At 39.5% G+C, this 14,382-nt stretch overlaps 1 long non-coding RNA gene across 1 annotated transcript in view; it reads right to left on the reverse strand.

Moving 5' to 3' along the window:
- Positions 1-10,544: 10,544 nt before the first annotated feature.
- Positions 10,545-14,382, reverse strand: part of LOC108494270 — a 10,536-nt gene continuing 6,698 nt past the window's right edge. The window contains exons 2-3 of the long non-coding RNA XR_001873802.1: positions 13,361-13,362; positions 10,545-10,839 (exon numbers count right to left, since the gene is read on the reverse strand). This is a non-coding gene — a long non-coding RNA (uncharacterized LOC108494270). The remainder of the gene's footprint in view (positions 10,840-13,360; positions 13,363-14,382) is intronic.

Below are 14,382 nucleotides of genomic sequence, written 5' to 3' on the forward strand. Positions count from 1 at the left end.
ATGCCCTCCCAAGTTAACTGGAGAGGTATATTTAATGGTGTTTAAAAGCTAGGATAGGTTTGAGGAATACAAGCGACACCTCCTGCAGAGGGGGACTTTCCCTCATGCAGAGCGGTGGGCACATTATCCTGCACCCTTCTGGTCGTACCAACTCATTTCAACTTTCAATCCAGAGAGCAAAGCTCAAAATACTTCTCTTCCTCCTTCTGCTGAGGAAAGTCAGCTGAGTGATGTCTGAGGCACACAGTTACTCTGGATCCCATTGTGTGTCCCATTGAAACTGATAAACAAATACAGAACAAACAAAGAAACCCCAGGGAATGCTGTGAGCTGCTCAGCATATGTGCACATGTCCCCTTCTCGAGTCAAGAGCTGTTCTGCAGGCAGCCCAGGAAAGCACATGGTTAAACACATTGATCTACAGTTTTCTCTTTGTTGCTTTCAAGTTCAAAAGCCTTACACCCACCAGCAGCAGAAATTTGTGGGAGCTGAACAAAGGAAGGGTGCTAGGAGTTAACTGCTTGTGGTTGGTTCTGTGTGCTTGTTCCCCTGATGCATGTATACATGTGTATGTATAAAATATAAGCAGCTTGAAATGTGGTTTTTTTAATTGGAATCTGTTCTTTTTTTTAATATATGTATATACAAAGGGAGCCTAGTCTGTTCTGAAATATGTTTGAACTAGAGAAAAATGAAGAACTGGACTTCAATGTGAATTTGATTGCGTGTTCTATTTGTATACAGTAAGGCTGGAGGGGGAATAATGAAATAATGATAATTTAATTGGTCAGGTAAGGATGATATTCCTTTTCTTAATGTTTGTTTTATTGTTTTTTATTCAGTCCTTGTTTCTGTGTCTTTTGATCAAAAAATAATACCTGCTTAGGAAGACAGGAGAGGAAGAACCTTTCAGGTGTCCAAGAGAACTTATGTTATTTCCAAACACTGAAGCTTGGTAGATATTGCTTTATTATTTTCTCTCTCCGCTGAACAAAAGTTCAGCAACAGTGTCTCTGAATGTATAAAACTTCTTCTCAGTTTCTAACACACTGTCATTCTTTTTTCCATTAAGCAATAAAGAAAAATCCTATGTAGAAAAGACGAAGAAAATAAAGGTTTGGGGATGTTTAGCAGTTCAGCATACCTGGCATTTGTAGTTATTCACTGGAGAACCTGAACAGGTATTTAACTTAGTCTCAGAATTAAGAGTATGTTTAAATATTCTTTTAAATTGGGTCAAGGATCACAGCTGAATGTGAAGAATGGTGTCATAGTTTTCTGACAGGCATAGGAAAAGAAAGAAGTAATTTTGATTTGAGTCGATGAATATTTAAACAGAGAATCACAGAATTAAGAAAAAGAGTCAGTTGTGGTAAAGAATTGTCTTGATTGCTCTGAAACGAAGTGATGTTTTCCATTTGAGGTTTTTGAATAATTTTAAAATACATTTTGAAAGTAATTTCAGATGGAAAACTGTTTTGTGCTAGAAAAGCAAAATCACAGAATCACAAAATATTTTGAGTTGGAAGGGACCCACAAGGACCATTAAGTCCAACTCTTAAGTGAATGGCCCCTATAACGATCAAACCCACAACCTTGGCACTATTAGCACCATGCTCTAACCAACTGAGCTACTTCAGGGACAAAATAGCATCACTATCAAAAATGTCACTTTTTTGCATGTTTGTCACGCACCTCCAGCCCAATGACAGCTAGTTTTAAGAATAAACAGTCTGGTAAAATTGACCCAAATTCCAAAAAATATTACTGTAACTCTGTATAGAATCTTTCTCGTTTGACGTTTTGGACAAAAATTTTGTCCAGGTATGGTCTTGATGTTGTAGGGAACATTAATAACACTTCATAATCTACTGCCCTGTGCAATCCTTCAAATGTCAGGGTATATACTGGCTTAGAGAGGTTATCCTCAGCAAATGGATAACTTGTGAGTGAGCAGAGCAGCAAGACAGGCAGTGTCAGCAGTATCAGTCTTGATGGTGGAGCAAGAAAATGTCTAACTGGAGCTATTTGTCATGTACTAACACGGTGATGAACACAGAAGTCTGGATAAGGCTGAAGGTCAATTTTCTGATATGTACCAGGGGTCCATGTTCACTGACTGTGGGAGATTGAACATCACTACACGGGCAAAAGTATCTTACGATGAGGTCAGCTAGAAGAAGCAACAGCAGAAATATCAAGAGTTCTCAGGGATAATACTGACCCCATTGAACTGGCTGGGAACTTTGCCATATGATGTACTCCACTGCCTTTCTCTTTGTTAGGGGACCCAGGGTACTTCTGGGTTTGTGTGTCGAAGTGTGCCTCCCAGTTGCATACCAAATAGGAACTTACCTAGGCACGTATTCCATTTTCTTCTTTGCCTCTGATCACTCCCTTGCCCCGTGCACCGGCTGTTTCACATAGCAGCTCAGCTATGAGGGATCTCAAACCTCATTATATCCTACCAGGTCCCTCTCTGGATGACCAGGAGATTAAAATGTTATGACATACTATAGCAGAATGTCCCCTCTCCAGTGGTTAGAAGTGGATGCAACTGGAGGGACCACGAGTCCCTCCTTCCTGCCCTAGGCATGTTTTTCAGAGAGGTGTATTGGCAAATCTTCGACAATAACAGATCAACAGCAAGGAAATCATCTCCTGTTGATTATTTCACATTTCTGAATGCATTCAAAGTTTCCATATGTGAGGGGCAGATTATTTTAATCATGAAACTTTAAGCTGCTATTTATAACAACTAGAGCTAGCTACATCTGGTGCCTCTGAGCTCAGTCCCTTCATGCAAGGGGTAATGTCTTTACTTGCTGCAGAATATTATGATTTCCATACCCTCAGAGACAAGGGCAGTGATACCTTGTGATTCCTCAGATTGTGGGCACCTACAGATATATCCTGAGCATGCAAAGGTCTTATAACACTATGAGCAATAAGAGGAAAACAACTAGGGAAAATTGACTTTGCATGTTTTACCTTACCAGAATAATTTTTTTTCCCAAGGTGCCATGGCGACAGGGTGATGCAAGTTCCCTTCAACGGTTAAACTTCTATGGCAATCCACTTGACATTTCAGCATATTGCTTGTGGATCCTTTGCATAGTTGTTTTAATCTCATTCTCCAAACTGACCAAAGAAATTCTAGCAGCATGGCTGAAGCCCGAAATAGGTTCTTCACAGCTGAGAATTTGGGTTTTATTGAAAACTGACCTGAGTGTGTTTGTCAGTGGGTAGCTTCTACTTACCAAGTATTTTGGGCTTTGTCTGTGTCTTCTAATTAAATCAAACCAACATAATCATACAATCAACATAATAAAAACCAGGTCAGCATATACTATTCATAAATTATCACAAAGCATCTGTCGCATGCTTAATCTGCTTTTTAAAGTGGGGGGCTGACTTTGCTTAAGCCTGTATCTTAAGCTACTGCTTTAGCCCCTGTTGTTTGACAGTGTATGAGTGGAGGGCAAGCTTACTTATGCCTGTACTGTACAACATGCAGTGTAGAAGCAGCTGACTCATTATCAAACAGTATCTCTAAACAGTTGATTAAAGCTTTTAATGTTAAAACTGAAAAACTAGGATCCATGCTAGCAGCCCTTCACATTGAATAATATTTTTTTCTAAAATGGAGAGGGAATAGAACTGTATATTTGTTTTGAGATGGGGGAAGGTTACTTTGAGGTATGCAGAGAGTGTTAAATGAAAAAATAATTAAAGTTTTAAAGATAAAGCAGAGGTGGGGATTAAGGAATTGCCCACTCTTTGGTCTGCAATTGCCATGGGCATTTTAGGGCATAGAATTCTGCCTATCACTGGACTCAGCACATCTCTCTCTATCTCTCAAAGTAAATCATAGAATTTCCCTCTTCACTTTGTCTGCTGCAAACACGGTAAAGATGAAATGCTGGAAAAAAAAAGTGTGCTTTACTTTGCATGCACTGTGAAGGGGAGGAAGACATAGTAAAAACCATGCATCTGTTGACCTCTTGCCTCTGTACCTGTAGGAGCTCCCACAACCTTGGAGGTAGAAAGCTGCAGAATATAGAACATCAGTTCTTTCTCCTCCTATGTAAAGTGAGGGAACAGAATAAAAAGTAAAGCTTTCACTCCATCCTCAAAGTCACATGCTAACATGTGTGGCTCCTGAAACAGCTACAGGGAGGAGGTAATAACTGAGAAGGTCACTGTTGAAAAGAATACCTCCGGTAGTGCTTCTTGTTCTAAGCAGTCTAGCTCAGACCAATCAGACAGTAGAGAGTATTGCATTTCATTTAAGGAGCAGCATGATATCTACCTCAGTCAGGACTATACTGGTTGAGCCTTCATCACAAGCATCTGACCAGCACCATTAACAAGTAGCCAAGAAAACATCAGTTGGACCACACCAATTTGTCTTTTGCATACCTTCATGAGTATAAATGGAGTGTCGATTTTAATTAAGCGTGTCTTTTATGATCTGGTGTCCCAAAGAGTGTCTATCAAGTGGACCTGTCCTTTCTGATGAATGGCAATATCACTTCCATTTGATATCACCTTCATCGTTCAGGCCTCATTCCCTTGAGGACATACATCACTGTTCTGCAATGAAACAGGATCAAGAAGATGTTACCAGAATTGGGAATTGCTATGTTAATTGTAATGCATCTTTCTACTCAAACAATGTTCTGTTTTAACAATGGAAAAAGCAGGCAACCAGCTTCCACAAGGGCTGTGACAATGGACCTGTCAGTCACCTCAAAATTTTTACTCTGATAAAAGTAAATGTGTTTGTTCAAATCTTCTAGGGACTTCTTTCACTGAAGTTGCATATATTTGCATAGTGATTCTCAGATAAGTGTGTGCCAATACCCACTTCTGTGAACAGATGTTGACAGAAGTATCAACAGAAGAATCAGAGTTACGTGAACAAGTATGTCTCTCTGCGTGCACAGAGAAATGCATAATCTAGTAGTATGCTAGAAATTTCAGTTAGTTCTGCCTTCCAACACGTCTATCAAGTCCCTGCATGCTAATCAGCCGTTGCAGAAGTATTGATGCTTCTCAGCAATATCAAGTAAGGATTTAGAATAAGAAAGGGAGAACCAGAAGAGCTGTGCTACAGTAACACTGGTAATAGAGACACTGTATGCATATTTTATGACATATTATTTTTTAAAAAAAAGCAACATTCAATTTAAAATGGTGTATATGTCAAACAGTGTGGTGATGGAATATGTTCTTAGTCATTATCTTAACAATAATGTAGCAAATATTGAAATAATTATCTAAAACTTCAAACAGTTGGTACGGGCTGTTTTAATAATAGGTTTCAAGGAATCCATTTGGCTATCTAGATCTCCCTTGCACGTTGGTGTTATCAAGATGAATCCTATTAAACAGGGACATTTAGTAAAGAGCTGTCGCAGCCCAGGATGATATAGTGGAAAAGAAAACAAGTTTTAAATTAAGTCTCAGCATTCTTTATGCATCAAAAAATACTTGTTATCTAAAAAGTATCAATAATCTACTTTGCTGATGACAGAAGCAAAGAAGACTTTAAAAAATGGCAATATGTTTCCAGGTACTAATATATTTTTCAGGCCAAAATGCACTTACGAAATACGTAGCCCAAACTCAGAGTCAGGGAAATGAAATGCATTTAATCCTCTCTGGTTCTGTTCCTCCCCTGTTATTCCAAAGCACATCAAGAGTGCCACTCCAGTAATAGATCCGTTTCTATAACTAAATACAAAAACTGAGATGTACTTAAACCACAGATCTTTTTTTCAGATTTTGATTGTGATTAACATGAACTCTATCCACTTTTATTTTTATGTTCTCTTTGCTGTTTTCTTTCAGGTCATCCATGTCTAGCATTCTCTGAACTTTGTTTTTGTTTCATCAGAGCATGAGATACTGGAAATTGTGTTTCACCTTTTTTAATACTTGTTTTTGCTTTTGATTCGTGACCAAAAAAATCAAATTTTCTGTTACTAGAAGCAGTCTAGTAACACTTTCTTCTTCTTTTTAACATGTCAAATCATCTGAAACAGACCCGTGCTCATCTGTTTATTGGCAACAGAAAATGGGTGACTTAATGAGAGCATGTTAAAAAGGAAGCAGAAAGGCAAAAAGAAGAGGCAGGGTAAATTAGATACTCAATTCTCGAAGATCTGTGCTTTAAAAAGTCAGGTCCAGAAGTCCTGTCCTAAGGGTTAATTAACTACTCCAAACATATTGAGAGTTACCAGCAGAGGTAACCTTTTACTAACGGCTGTCAGGTATATTGTTCTTTTATTGCCAAAATGGGTTTTCATATGACACTGTGAATACTCGTCTGAAGTTTTGTCTCAGTTTGCCAGCCTTAGTATTTTGAGGCTAGGAAAAAAGGAGGCAAATACAGTCACACAAAATTCTCAGGTATAAAATCCCAGTCTGCTTCTTTTTTCCCCTGTTACTAAAAATGGTAGGCCCATTTACAAATATGCTTGCTGTAGATGAACAACAAATTTCCCTACATGACATAGCTAAAGCTGAAAAGTAAAGTGAACTGCTACTTCATTAGAGTAGGTCTGCCCCTGCTTCAGTATGGGTCTGCCTAAAGAGGAGGATCAGCTCACAAGATGCACACATTCACGTAGATAATTATGTATTTCTGAGAGCCTATATCTGAAAGGGCCTGTGAATTCCCTTGCAGTTCTGCTAGCTTGGGAGCTCTCTTGCATTTTCTACTTACAGACACAAAAATTGGGCTAAAGGTCTTCCGTCTGGATGTTTATTATGGGCATTTTTTATGATACAGGTACATTTTGTTGTCTCTAAATCTTACTAGAAGCCACACTTCACATGAAGTTAATCAACCTAATTGTTTCACAGCGTGACTTTCTAATTCAGAAGATTTCAGCAGGAGTAATTTCTGTCACTCTTTATCCAGGAATTTCTCACAGGTTGAAATTTTTATCTTAGTGACTTTGACCTCTTTCACAGATGAAAGGTTCCCTTGACACTGCTGTGGAAATATAACTACTAACATTAAATTCCAGTCTGTGTTCTTTTTTAGCTACTTGGGGTTTCAACCTCCTTCCTTTATCTGAAAACAATAAAATTGAAATTAGCCATAGAGATTTTGAAAAATTCTCCTTTCAACATGATTGTTCATATTGGTGAATCTATTTTGCCACCGTTTAGTGCAACACCTGAATATACCTTGAGAAACTTCATTTTCTTTAGTTCTCACTGTGGATTACCCCCTCAGTAAGATGTTGACAGGCTTTGACAGCATTTATGAGCTTGTAGTTGTCACAACCACAAAAACAATATTCAAGCTCTTGTAATTACATAGGTGCTACCTCATTATTTCCTAGGAATGTTATACCATGAATTGGCTTTTTTGTGAGATGCTCAGCGATGACTATGGCATAGGCTTAATGCAGAATCACAACAATTAAATTAGTGACCATCTCTGCTGCTGTCATTAGATTACTCAACCACAGTGATTCTGTTCTGTAATACAGTGCTTGTTCTACCAGGTTTTATTAAGACTGATTATCATACTCATCAACAAGTGCACTGATGGAGAGATATACTAGGCTGATTAATCAAATCATAGCAAAACTTACGTGGACTGACAATGTAAGTTTTTACGTCTCAAAGTTTATAGAGTTGCAACACCTTCCTTTGCCAGGACTCTTGTAAATATTCTGTATTTTATGCATCAGTCTGCATCATTACGGGCATTAAACTAACTTTATTTTTTGCATTTCATTTATGTGCACTGAGTACTGGTTCCATTTGTTTAGTCACTTTTCCAGTCTTTATAGCAGAGGTCTGGGCCATAGAATTGTATTTAGTGGACTATTTATCTGACCCATCCACATACTAGATGAAGTGAGTTGCATTAAAATAAATGCCTGAGTCTCCATAATATAAGAAATAGCTAGAAAGAAAACAAGACAGACTACAGAGAAAAACCTGTTTGAAGGAAACTGTGGGCCTTCTACCATAAACATAGTCCTGACTTTATCACGGATTTACGGAAAACACAATGACAGTAAGTTACCTGTAGTTTTCTCCTCTGTTATTTCTGGTTACCATGTTTAGCAATTATGTTCTGATAAGAAGAGGACTAACAGTAAAGTATAACATTTGAACATTGCTGAAAATGTTAAAATAGGAAATGGTTACTTCGGACTACAGTGAGTGTGAGCTGGCTAATGTCAAGAAATGGTGGTTAGTAGATTCTACTAAAAATAAGTTGTGCATAGCTATTCAGTATTTTTAACTGGTAAAAAAGCAGGGGTTTCAGAAGTCTGGTCTATGGAACTATTTCACTGATGAACTTACTTGTCTTTATAATAAAATCACTTTTTGGCAGGGTTCTCCATAACCAATAGACAAATCTATTTAAGTCTGTTTCTCAAAGTTTTATTTTTGTATCCTATTTGTCCGCAACTAATGAGCAGTGCAAAGTATCAGTTGCTGAAGTATGTGGTTTGAGCAGCACTGGACTCACTGGGCACTAATTACTAAACCAGAAGTTAGCTCATAAGGCTTCAAGAAGCAGCTAAAACTTGGGTTTCAGTGTTGCTAGAATCGCTTCCAGGTGTTAGCCTATGAATCAGGTGAGGTATCATCACCGTCTCCTCAACTGTGTTTTAAAAAAAAAATATCCTTGGACCTTTACCAGATATTGTGCTTTATGGCAGTGAGAAAATAATAAGCCAATTAAAACTTTAATCTTTTATGCTCTATTTATTGGGCTTTTTCAACAAAGTACCTAAATGCTCCATGTATGTTTGTAGGACTGCATGCACACAGGAAAAAAAGTGGCCCTGCCACAGAGCTGACAATTAAATGTAAGAGGCAAAAGGTGAAAATGAGAAAGCAGGAAACAATGACAGCATCACATAGGAATTGGTTCTTTTTTTTTTTATTTGTTAAGACCACTGGTAAGGTAGGCATGTTATTTTTTTCTTTCCTTTTTTTTTTTTTTTAATAAGAAAGCAAAAGAAAGCTGTGTGAAGACGGATAAACACCATGACAATGAGCTAACTGAAGGGGCAGATTGGTGAAAGCAGAAAACTTCTTTGATTTGTTCTTACAAATCTTACAGTGCAGTAATGGAAGAAGCTGTATGTTTGAAGGAAATAAACTAGTCAAGCATCTATTATTCTAAGCACCTAAATTCATCCTTGTTCTGCAGAAGAGTGGAAGTAGGTATGACTGAAGTATAGCCTTATACTCAAGTGAGTGCTGTAATGAATAAGAGTTCTGTTGAAATTTGTAAAGGTCTCATGAAATTACCACTCCATCCTATACATCCTCCTGCTCAAGCATGGAACTATTAAAGAATCCCCTATAACTAAAAGGAATAGCATTTTGCCTATTACAATGCAATAGTGCTTTAGACTAGGTAAATACTTCCTAGTTCTTAACATGATATTTAAGACTGTGATTCCCATTTCACACTTTATAATTTAGGTATTAATCTTTGACTCATCCTTGACATTCTCCTTTAACACCTACAAGTACTTTGGTGTACAGTACGTTTTGGAATTTAACAAAATTAGATATACTTCACTTTGCCAGAGAATGACTAGAGAAAAAGAGTATATTTTTCCTAAGCTGGTGGGTAAAAACCCACTTTTGCAGCTTTAGCAAGACCATGTGTGTCAGAGTAGCTATTTCACTGTTTCATAGGGGATATAAATTTGATGAACAAACTGTGCAGACAGGAGAAACATTTTTAACCTATCACCTAAATTTGTTTTGCATACTCTTCTACATGTGCGTGCACCTCTGTGTATGTATTTTCTCCTTACTGAAGTTCTTTGTTACAAATATTTCAGATAGGAACAGTTCTACTTTATTTCATGTATAAGCTCTCTGTATTTCAGGATCTCTCCCAATATTTCCTAACCTTATTCAGTGACCTATAAGACATAGATCAGACAGAGGACTACCTTGTTTCTAGTTTTCTTTTCCAAGTTCGATTGCGTATGTGCTAGTGGAAATTCATGAAATTTAAATGCTGTATAGAACATCAACAGCATCTGGTTTGGGAGCCAGAAGCTGATGTTGGCTGCCTCCTAATGATGCCTCTCTCAGTGCCATTGCACTCACATTATAGCTGCCAATCCCTTCTCTAATGCAGAGGTGGATGTGTGGCAGAGATTAAGACTTCAAAGACATTGTCCTGCCTGTAATTGGGATTCCATTCTGTGTGCTGGAGCCAGAACAGCTATGTCCTGTGGGAAATAGCTCTCTGTGCTGTTTATGCCTCTTACCTTTAGCTTGATGGTTTTCGTTTCTTTGTTTTTTCCCCTAACCATCATCACAAGTTAGCATCCTGAATCTTATCTGGTTGGGTCTTTGTGCATGAAGGAGCAATAGAAACTGAAAAACTGCAAAAAGGATGAAATGTGAAAAAAAATAATCTTAGAAGAGCAGTGGCAATTGAAGGAAGTTTTGAGAAGGGGGTGAAATGACACATTGTGCTGGTTTAAAGGTAAACCAGCAGGGAAATGAACCCAACGCAAAAGAGATGATAAGTCAGAATAACAATTTAATAAAAATAATACAATAAATACAATTAAACTGACAAACAGTTGGTTTTAACCCACAAAACCCAGATGTATAACCAAGCACTGTGAGGCATGAACAGAGCAGTGTTCGTTGGGCCACCCTCTCCCTGCTGAGCCCCACATGGTCCCCCTGAGTCCAAAACGTAAAAGGAGAGGGAAAACTTGTTGGTGAGAGTGCTGGTTGCAGTCCAGTCGAGGGTGGTGATCGCAGTCCGGTTGGGAGTGCAGTTGCAGTCTGGTCGAGAGTAGTGGTTGCAGTCTGGCTGAGAGTGGTAGTCGCAGTCCGGTCAAGAGTGGTGGTCTCAGAGCGGTGGTCTCAGTCTGGTTGAGAGCGATGGTCACAGTCCAGTCCAAGTTCCCATCCTTCTCTGGATCCCACAAGTGGTACAGAAGTCCTAAGACCCCAAGACTATATATCCTCAGGTTCAGGTAGGAACGCCCAGTACCTCCCTCAGGGCAGGGAGTTCCACAGTGGGTGTGAGGACAGGAGCATCCTTCTGTCTCACAGGCCTCTTAACACCCAGCTTATAGCCTGAGAGGTCAGGCGTGCTCTGGGCAGCTGCTGTAAATGGTCTATTGTTAACAGTTTCTGGGACATGGCATGGAAGGCTATAGAATACACAGTTTTGGGTTACACCCACACAGTGATGAGCTGGTCCCAGCTGCTCTAACACACATGATCACCTAAGGAAGAAATATGGTATGGTTATCTTACTGAAATGTATGGAGCACTTGTGTATTGTGCCAGTGAGTTGAAACAATGGCAAGACACAGGAGGTCTGCCCTGGTGTCCCACTAATGGTAGTGGTCTGTCCTTTCCTCATGCTTTCTATGTTATTCCTCTGTTTTCTTCCATAGAGCAAGGAGGCTCTTCTCCCAGCACCTTTTGCTACTGATTGCAATGAGAAAATATTTAGATGGTAAATTCTTTCAGGTAGGGATTATTTCTTCATTGCCTGCTACAGTGGGACTTTTGAGTTATGACTACAGCCACTAGGGACTCAGAAAGGCAAATTATGATGAAGAATAGTAGTGGAATAGCACAAACTGTAAATTATTTATTTCCTGAAGATTGTTTAAAGCAGATGTACAAAGTACTTAGTGAAATCTCTCAGCAAAATCCAGATCTGCAAGGAATAGAGGAACAAAATTCAGATCGGATGGAGCTGTCCCTTGTAATCACAGCAGAAGGAATCCATTCAGTTAATGACATCTAGGATATATGATTTTCTTGACCTCAGGTCATTACTGGGCTCCTTCTCATAGGAGGAGCTCTAGGTTTAGGCAAGGCGGAGTTTCACAGTGAGGCAGACTGCTGGAGAGGAAGTGAGACTGTATAATGGCAGTGGTCACAGAGCTCTTTGACAGAGCTGTTTTGGTTGTTTGCTTTGCCAAGCAGTTACTGCCAGAGAGTTACAGTCCCTCCTAGAAGCAGCACTTGCTACCCCAGTCCCTCTAATTCCCCCAGTAGCAGCAGTGACACAAACCCAGCAGAAGACGTGGGTGGCAGAAGACAACCCTTGCGACTCCTGGGAGCAGCAGCATTTGCTGTTGCCTTGCAAGGGGGAAACTCAAGCCACTTTCTTTTTCACTTGCCAAGTTTTAGCTTTTAACCTGCGCCAAGTATTTATTAGCTAGTCCAATCTTAACAGACATTTCTGTGGTTACTCTTGAATAAATCAACTTTTTCTAGGGGGCAAAGGTGGATCTTTCTGCTGTGATAGCCTGTCCTCTCTGAGCCCTCCTGTCTTATCCCTTTGGAGTCAGCTGCTGAATCTTGGAATCACTATTGCTTCACTTGGTGAATATAACTTAAAGAGACAAATCCAAGTGATGATGACAGACACCATCAGAGAAAGAAGATGATAAGAATGACTAGATGACAGGAATTTAACAGAAACATGTATGAGTAGCAAGAGTAAAGAAGTCATGGATGTGAAAATGGTAGGACACTTTATTGGCATAGTAATCACAATAGTGCTGTCCTGCACCCAGGGAGGAATAATCCCATTCACTAGTACAGGTTAAGGATTAATGATTGACCTGCTCAAAAGCAGTTCTGCAGAGAAAGACCTGGGGGGCCTGGTGGAAAACAGTCCATGAGCCAGCAGTGTGCTCTTGAGGCCACGAAGACCAATGGTATCCTGGGGTGCATTAGGAAGATTATAGCCAACAGGTGATCCTACCTGTCTACTGCCCTTAGTGAGGCCACGTCTGGAGTACTGTGCCCAGTTCTGGGTTCCCCAGGACAAGAAAGACATGGAACTCATGGATTGAGTCCAGTGGATAGCTATGAAGATGATTAGGGGACTGAAGCAGCTCTTCTATGAAGAAATGCTGAGAGAGATGGGCTTGTTTATCTGGGAGAACAGATGACGGAGGAGATCTTATCAATGCATACAAATATTTTAAGGACAGGTGTCAAGTGGATGGGGTCAGACTTTCTTCAATTATGTGCAGTGATAGGACAAGGGGCAACAGGTATGACTGGAAACATGGGAAGTTTCACTTGAGTATGAGGAAAAATGTCTTGAAGGTGACAAAGCACTGGAACAGGCTGCCCAGACAGTCTGTGGAATCTCTTCCTCTGAAGATATTCAAAACCTGCCTGGACGCAATCCTGTGCAACCTGCTCTAGGCAAACCTGCTTTAGCAGGGAGGTTGGACTAGATGGTTTCCAGAGGTCCTTTCCAACCCCAACCATTCTGTGATTCTGTGAGACAAGTAGGCTTTTTTTTACCCATAATAACAGTATCTGGCTTTGTCACAATTCTCCAGACGACTGGGGAGTCCAATGGATTATTACTTAGTGAAAAACCTTTGCAGAAGACAGACAGGGCTTGAAGAGTGGAATGCTTGAGAGGCTAGACAAATATTTATTTTGAGCATCTCAAATGTGTTTCTTCATTAGGGAGAAAATGGTCAAATGTGTTCTTAAAGGTTCTCACATATCAGAGTCTCGGGGTGGCTTTCTACTCACCCAGAGAGGACTATTATTCTCCCTTCGGCAAAGTAACTGAATACATTATTTCTACATGACACATTCTAGTTACACCATCTTACTCAATTATTCATGATATGCACCAGAGGAAAAAAGAGGGAAAAAAATTACAATTTGCAGCAGCGCAACTGGGAGATTTTAAGAAAAGAAATTCTAATCCTAAGGGTCTTGTAATACTAGGAAGGCCTACCATGGAGGTTTTTCTGTCTTTCAAGGGAGGATTTAAATTGTAGGTTAAAGAAACATCAGTGAAGAATGAGCCTGGCGAGGTTATTTTTGCCTTGGTGCACAGCAATTAGAGAGTTTCTCGAGGTCGCCTTCTGCCTTATATTTCTGTGAATCTGTGCTTTTGTTGTTGTTTGCTGTCCATTTATTGATCTATCCCACTATGCTGTTCGCCATTTAGACTGCAACTCTGCATTAAGTACTTCCTTCAAAGACTTTCTCCTTCTCCACTAATCTTTTTCCTGGAGAGCACACTACATCTCTGTCTTATTAAACAGACACTGTTTGGGTATCCCAGGCCTCACCTTCTCAGACTCTTACAGTTTTTTCCAGCATATTATATTTTCTCATAGGCTTCAGGCATTGGGAGGAAAATTACAGCCTAGAAATGAAAGTTCACATGACTAAAAAAAATGTTAATGTCTCCCAATATGCACTATTCACATGGGGTCAAAGAGAGGGCTTGCAGAAGATGGATGTAAATAGGGCCAGAATTTGGCCAGAGAAACCTGTCATATAGAAAGACAGCTGCTACAGATACTGTCCAACTAGCCCATTTCATAAGGATGCTTTAAT

Source organism: Lepidothrix coronata, unplaced genomic scaffold (genome assembly GCF_001604755.1).
Source record: "Lepidothrix coronata isolate B3197 unplaced genomic scaffold, Lepidothrix_coronata-1.0 Scaffold23, whole genome shotgun sequence".
Classification (NCBI taxonomy): domain Eukaryota; kingdom Metazoa; phylum Chordata; class Aves; order Passeriformes; family Pipridae; genus Lepidothrix; species Lepidothrix coronata.